The 8018-nt window shown below is 44.4% G+C and overlaps 1 pseudogene; it reads right to left on the reverse strand.

Annotated features, from left to right (window-relative positions):
- Positions 1 to 2210: 2210 nt before the first annotated feature.
- LOC143690725 (polyhomeotic-like protein 1) lies at positions 2211 to 7592 on the reverse strand (annotated as a pseudogene).
- Positions 7593 to 8018: the final 426 nt, after the last annotated feature.

An 8018-nucleotide genomic window follows, 5' to 3' on the forward strand; every position in this document is an offset into this window, starting at 1 on the left:
TGGATTCAGGGATTCAAATAATATCATCAGGAACTTGTCTTTTCTCCCCATTATTTAGGTCTGCCTTTCTCCAAGTTAGTTTCATTCATGGGGAAAAATGGTTTCCAAGAACTACAAAGTCAATAAGCAGAAGAAATAAGTACCTTCTTTCAATCCAGCGATTTCTGAAAAAAAAAGACCCATTATTTCTCATTGGCTCCCTGAATTTGTCAATGTTAACAGAAGGATATAGTTTTCCAACTATCAAGGCTTGCGTCACGTACTCCATCTCTGACACTGGCTACAGAGACCTACCTGAAGGACACTGAGTGAGTGAGGAGAAGGGAAATGTTCCCCCGAAAATTTCTAGGCACTCTTAGAGAGGTAAAGGGAAAGCACAGCATATTAGGCATCACAACTTACAGATGTCCACTTAACCAGGACTAAGGCTTATCTTAAAAGAATTTCATCAACCCCTTAGTGAGACAAGAAGAGGAAATGAAGGAAAGTGATTTGTGATAGTGTGAATTATTTTCAGCAAGTATCAGTCCTACTCTTCTTTCTGCTGCGAATAGCATACACTTCTCCACCATAATGGGGTTGAGTTTGGCCCTGAGGCATATAATTTGGGCATTAGGATGTAAGCAGTTGTGCTGAGAGCAGAGGTCTTGAATCTGCTTGTGAGTACTGGCTTTCATCCACACTCCAGTGACCCAGAAGAATGAAAGAACCTGTCTTTAGTACCTGCTATTTCTTTAGCTTGGGCCCAGGACAAACCCACAGGCAGCCTGGAGACAAACTCACCAACTACAGCCTAAATTACAGTCTACCATTTGAGGGCCATCTGAATCAGCCAAATCCTGTGAACATGAAGAGTTGTTGGTCTAAGTCCCTGAATTTGGGGGTGTTCTTACATGCAGCATCATTGCAGCAATAGCTGACTAATACAGTATGAAAATACTAAGTAAAAGAAAGTTCATACAGTTATGCTGATACAAGATATGTTAGGCATTAAGACAAAAAATTACTAAAAATAATGTTGAATATTTCATAATATTCAGTAATAATGAAATGATCTATATACTAGGAGGTAAAAGATCTATAATTTGTTTATGTTTGATAACATAGTCTCAAAATGTAAAGCAAAAATTAAAGAACGAAAAGGAGAAGAAAAATGAAAAATCATTGTTTGAGATTTTAAAATTCTCTTTCAGTAACATACAACAAGATGACAAATAAAATCAAGAGCGCTATAGAAGATTTCAGGAACCTAATTAACAACTTGACCTTTGGTATATACACAACACTGCAATCAGCAATTGCAGAAAAGATACTCTTTTCAAGTTTATACATAGAACATTTACTAAAATGGCCATATTCTGAGCCATAAAGCAAATCTCAGCACATTTCAAAGGATTGAAATGAAAAAGAATATGTTTAACCACAGTGGAATTAAGCTAGAAACCAGTAACAAAAACTACCTAGAAAAATCCCCAAATATTTGGAAACAAAGTGACGTAATTTTTTATCCATTAACTGAGGAAAAAAATATGTAATAGTTTTGTTGTACAATGAACAGTGCCTAAGGCAAGAACTTATTATACTTCTGACCTCAATCCCAGCTATGTACTTCTGTTTTATAAAGTGATGGGAAAGCAGAGTTGGAACTGAAAAGAATGGTAGAGGAGAAGACGACACATGCATTGGACAGGAGTGGGAGATGCAGGAAGAGTAACAGCCACACATGTGCCAGTCAAACACTCTTAGTCTCCGTGGCAAACCCAAAAGATGCCAACCAAGTCTGCACTGGCCGGTAACTCCCACAGATGCAGGTAAAAATGTTCAATACTAAGGGAGTCGGGGGAAGAGAAAACTCTGGGCCACAACTACAGGAGGAAATCCAGGGGGAGGAGGGTGGACACCAGATTTTGCTACTTGTGTCACACAAACTAGAATGCCTCTCCCTTTGTGGATTGGGAGCAACCTCCAGGCCACCCATCTCCTGGCCTTACCATACTGTAATTCCACTCAAATGAGGGTAGGTGGGATGATGAGAATTGTAAAGATCTTCAAAAATAAAATAGAACCCAGAGAAAATTTCAGAGCTGCTGCCATGTAGCACCAGCAACCAATCCTTGGACTTCTCTTCCCTGTCTCAGTAATCCCCTCTACAGAAGATCTACATAATTGGGACATCTCTTTCTTCCCCGCGAAGTCTCTGCTTGACCAGGTTATAACCAGGACTGGGGAGCGTCTGCCATAGGTTGGTGTGTACACGAGACCACACTGAGGACATTTACCTTGACACAGATTTTGAGAGCAGGGCCCAGCTTGAAGTTCAAGACACTCACAAGATGTTCTTCTTGAAGTAATAAGAGGGCCTGTCCCTCAACCTCCTGGGAATGAAACTGCTCTATGGTCTCTTGGCAGCCTTGCAGAAAAAGTTATGAACTCACATCAACCCTATCTTCCAATGGTGAGGGCAACCAGACAGGATCACAGGGCTGATTCCATGTAACTCTGGAGTAAGTGGAGCTGTATTGGGGATGCCCAGGTCATGTTCTCCAAGCCCAGCTCTCACTGATGAAGGCCGGGAGAAGCTGGGGAGAGAGCTTTGTCATAACTGGAATCATCTGAACCCGGGTTAGGGTTCTCTTGTCCACGGTGGCACCGCCCTGGATTTTGCCACAGGCAATGTCAGAGGAACTGCAGTAGCCACACCAGCTCTTGAAATACTTCCATTTTCTTCCTCTTCAGCCAGAATTGGTGGCTGCAGTTCATGTTGTACCTTTTAGCACAGTGCTCCCACAGCAGGAGATTTGCCTTCTTATTTAGCTTAGTAGATGGGCTGTCCCCTCCCAAGGGGCCACCAACTGATTCTCATTCAGCCCTGTTGGAAGGTCAATTTGAAGGCCAAAACCCACTGGGAAAGGTTCTGCTCCTTCCTGGATAACAAAGCCTTCAATGATGCAGGTGAGAATCTGGGGCTTCACTACTGCCTGTGAGGGTTTTGAGTCACCTTCTGTCTGGACATGATGGCGAGCAAAGGAGGCAGTGCTGTGGAAGCAGGGGTCAAGGCTGCTGGCTCACTGTTTGCTTGGAGTATCAGCCTTCCCACTGGCCACTGGTTCAGCTTTCTACAAGACCAATCTTCTCCATGGCCTTTGGGCTCTATGCTACTGGAGATGTCTTGGCAGGAAGCACTGAACCACCAATGTGGAGACATCTTCTCTCTCCTCCTCAGACTTAGCTCTGCATTTGACAGCTGAGGTCTGGGGCTTACCCAGCAGATATGCAGACTGCATGCAGAGGGCAGCAGGGACCTGGGCTACAACAAGTGAGGAGGGAGTGGCCCCACCTTTTTCTACTTGTGCTGTTCCCTGCACAGGGGCAAGGATCATCCCAAGGGCCAATGTGGAAGGGCACTCATGCAATGCACATGTGTCTGGGATGAAGGTGCTAAGGAGGCCAAATGGGCCAGACCAGCTGGTTGCACTGTACTTGGCATCACCTGTGAAGTAGGTATAACGGCTGCCAGCTGTGCTAAGTCCAAAGCCTGCACCTGGGCTGTAACTGGCTGTCAGGTGCCCACAAGTTGCACAGGGATATGGGGTGGTGGTTGCTGGTTAGCCCACATCTTAGCAGCCCCTAACTGTGGAGACTTGATAGGTGCTACAGATGGGTGGTTTGGGGGATGGGTCACGTGGGACAGAGAAGGGTAAAGACCAGGGTTTGGGCTTTTGCTGCTTGGACTGGGGAAGGGGGACCTGCTGAGCAGATGGGACCTACTGAGTAGACGTGGTGGCTGAGGGGTAGTGATGAAACTGCTGCTGCGTCAACTGGAGGTGGGGAACTGTGTGAAGTAGCTGGGATTGGCAGTGATGAAACTACTGCTACGTCAACTGGAGGGGGGAACTGTGTGAAGTAGCTGGGACTGGCAGTGATGAAACTGCTGCTGCATCAACTGGAGGTGGGGAACTGTGTGAAGTAGCTGGGATTGGCAGTGATGAAACTGCTGCTGGTCGTGGATGGCAACCTGCTGCTGAATCAGCACCTGCTTCTGCTGAAGGTGGATCTGTGGCTGTTGCTGAATCAGTGAATGGAGCTGAATCTGTTTATAAATGGCTGAGCTAATAAGGGTCCGGTTAGGAGCAGGTGTATCTGCCTGTGTCAGGTTCCTGTCCACATTCTGACCACTCCCCTTTGCTTTGGCCTTTTGGCCACTGCACTTTCTGTCACTGGCTGCCTACCTTGGCCTAATGGGGCAGTGGCTGCAGGCAAGGGCTGTACCATTCCCATGCCCTTTTTGGGACAACTCCCATCACCACTATTCCTAGGAAGGCAACTGACTCAAACCCCTAGGTGCCTGGCCACCTCTTCCTGAATCCATGGATCCTAGGATGCTATTCCCACTGCCTCCACCAGCTTGACAAAGGTTGAGAGCTGGCCCGTGGCTCCTGAGGAAGCCTCAGTCATAGCGAGAGCTTGGCTAGAGGCCCTGGAAAGGCTAGAGGCAAGGGGGCTCCAGGAGGAATGGCTTTCTGAGTTGAGCCTTGCATTTGGGGTCCTGGGGCTGAGACCTGTTGGTTCCTCACTGCCAAGTTCTATACCTGACCTGCATCTGCATGAGTTCCAGGAGACTGGGCAGATGGTGCCTCCTCCTGGACTGCAGCCATTGCCTCATCAGGCATCAAGATGAGTAGGGAGGCTAGAGGCACATTGCAGCCCAGGGTCTGGGTCACCTGCAATAGTTTTCCCAGCTGTGGCTGTTGATACATCTGGGCCTGGGACCAGCCGAGGGGTGGGGAAGTGGTGTTCCCCAGTATCACAGAGTGGATCAAGTGGTGGCACTGAGAGTGTCCCTTCTAAGATTGGCTGATGAGTGGGGTGGCCAACACAGTGTCCATATCTGGACACCAGGCCTGGGGTGTGGTCACCTGCTATAGTGTGGTGCTGGGGTTTGCAGAGTTGGCCTGCTGGTTGGCAGCTATTGTGACCTGCTAGACAGCAGCCAGACTATGCAGCTCCGCCTTGCTAAACTGTTGGTGGGGCAGGAACTGGCAAAAATACTGACCCACACCAGGTTGCCTCTGCAGTGTTTGCAGAGCCTGTACTGCTTGTCGTTCATACAGTGACTTTCAAACTACCTGGGGCTGACAGGTGCCCCCTGCCCTCCCCAACCCCTGCCAGCAGGAACTCCCATTTTGGAAGTGGAGCTCTGCAACTCTCAGTCTCTATGATCATGCTCCAGGACCCCGAGGCTGGTGCTCTGACTTAAGACCTCTTCTGCCTCCGCACCCAAGTCCTGCCCAGGAATGACCTCCTCATGTATCGGGGGTCCCCAGTCACCTGGGTGGCTTAGGAAAAAAGCTTTCATGAGACAAATGGAACAAAAAAGGAATCTAGAAATAGACCCTACCTCGCACCATTCACAAAAGTCAATTGACCTAATCTGAAAGGTAAAACAATAAAACCTTCAGAAGGTAGCACAGGAGAATCTCTTCACTGAGTATAGGCAAATATTTAGTAACAGAACCCAAAAATCACTAAGCATATATTTTTAAAAAATGATAAGTAAAACTTCATTAAACTTAAGAAAGTATGTCTATCAAAAGATACCACTGAGAGAGTGAAAATTCAGAGTGGAAGATGTATACATTTGCAATGTATGTATGCGACAAAGTAGTTATATCCAGATTATATAGAATACTTCTATAAATTTGGATGACAATCCATTTAAAAAATGGTCAAAAGAATTGACCAAGCAGTGCCCACATGAAGATATTCAAATGTTATTATACATATGAAAAGGTGCTAGACATCATGAGAAAAATCCAAATGAAAATCATAACTTACCACTAATACATCAGAACAGTTTAAAATTTATAAAACGTGACAATTCCAAGTGTGAGCAAGAAGCTGAAGAGATTGGAATTCTCATACACTCTAGTGGGAGTTTTAATTGGTACAACCACTTTGGAAAGCTATTTAGCAGTATCTACAAAAGCTGAACATTTCTAGCCTCTGTGAACCAATAATCCCACTCCCAAGCAAATGCCCAAAGAGATGTACGCTGCTGAATGAATGTTTAGCAGGATAATTTAAAACAGCCCCAAGTTGAAAACAACTCAAATGTTCATCAATAGTACACTTGACAAATAAATTGCAGTATTTACAGAAATCAAAAGGAACAAACTGCTATGAAAAAACTAGACACAAAAGAGAATATGCTGTATGACTCCATCAATATAAAGTTCAAAATCTTTTTTGAAAAGACTTGGGGTGGCACATGGGAGGCTTCTGGGGTGCTGGCAATATTCCATTTCTTGATCCAAGTGGTTGGTTTACACAGGTGTTTTCACGTGGCAAACATTCATTGAGCCGTACACTTCGATGATTTAAGCATTTTTCAGTATGTACATTATACACATCAGTTTCATTTAGTAAATGGTACCACATGGTCTGCTATATAATTCTCCTCCTCATGTGGCATTTATGGTCCTTTAGAGACAAGGATCTAGCAAAAACATTCTTATTTCTCAGTATTCTCTAGCCATAGTCACTAATTTCTTTCCTTACTGCTTTCACTACTGATGGTCTTTTGTCCTGGAATATATTTCTCCATCCGTTTCTTCCTGTAAAAAAATCTTATCTTCTAAGACTGACCAAACAACTCCATCTTCTTTCTGAAGCATTTCTTCATCATGCTCCATAAAGCTCTCAATGTACCTCCAAATTTCCAATATACTGGTTTATAGCACTTTATTTTACTTTTTTTTACTGTTTATAACATTCTTTCCTCTTATTTTCATTGTATTTATGTATTTTCACAGCTTAAAGGGAAAGATTTTATCTTAATTTTTTGACTACTGTGCTAATCCACATGTAATCTTTGGATTTAGCACATACCATTAAAATGTTTATAATTTCCAAATTTACATCTGTAGCCTAGCCCTCTATCCCAACCACCAGCCCAGTGTACCCATCTGCCAGCTCTGGGTCGCTACTAGGAATTTTAACAGGCATCTTAATGTCTCATGGCCAACACCTAGCTCTTGACCACTGCCCCCTTCCCCACCCCAAACCTGGGTCTTCTATGCTCTTGGTAAATGACACCATATTAGTTGCTCAGGCCAAAATCCAGGGAATCATCCAGAACTCATCTCTTTCTCCAAATAGCCCACATCTGCTCCATCAGGAAATCCTGTCAATGGTACCCTGGAAATATAACCCTAGGTTGATCTCATCGGGGCCCCTTTCCCTCCAACACCCTACTTCAAGTTGCCATCGCTCCTAGCCTGGAATACAGCAGTTAGCCTCCTGCCTTCAACCCTTGCTCTGAAGTCTGTTCACACACTGGCCAACACAATTCTTTTAAATATCAGGATCAGATCATGTCACTCCTCCAATTTTCACAATCTTGAATTGGTTTCTTATCTCTCACAAGGCAAAAGTCCAACATTATGTCCCCTCTCTACCAAACTCTTCCCCTAACTCTTTTTCTACCGACAATGCTACAGTCCTCCTGGCCTCCTTGCTACTGCTCCATTCTCTGTACTGGGACTTGCCAGCTCTTCTGCCTGGACCACACTTCCTCCAGAGAACCAGTCCATGCTCACTCACCTCCTTCAACTCTGCTTGGATATTACCTTCCCAGAGAGATCTTCCTTGACTATTCTTACTTAACGCTGTGATCTCGTTCTATCCCCCATGTCCCTTTTACCCTTTTCTTGCCTTATGTTTCTCCCCAGTATTTATCACTTCTTATATTCTGTATACTTTCCATAGGTTACTTATTTACTTTTTTATTGTCTGTCCACTCAACTAAAACGTAGGTACCACAAAGGCAGATATTTCTATCTCTTGTGTTCATCAGTGTATCCTAGAGTCTAGAGCAGTGCCTGGTACAGAGTAGGACTCAATAAATCCTTGTTGGATCAATGAATAAACAAGAGGTACTTGATCTGTCATTCATGAATTAATGAATAAATGAATAAAATAGTTTACAGAATTTGGCTTTTCAGAGACATTATATGCAC

Source organism: Tamandua tetradactyla, chromosome 7, assembly GCF_023851605.1.
Source record: "Tamandua tetradactyla isolate mTamTet1 chromosome 7, mTamTet1.pri, whole genome shotgun sequence".
NCBI lineage: Eukaryota > Metazoa > Chordata > Mammalia > Pilosa > Myrmecophagidae > Tamandua > Tamandua tetradactyla.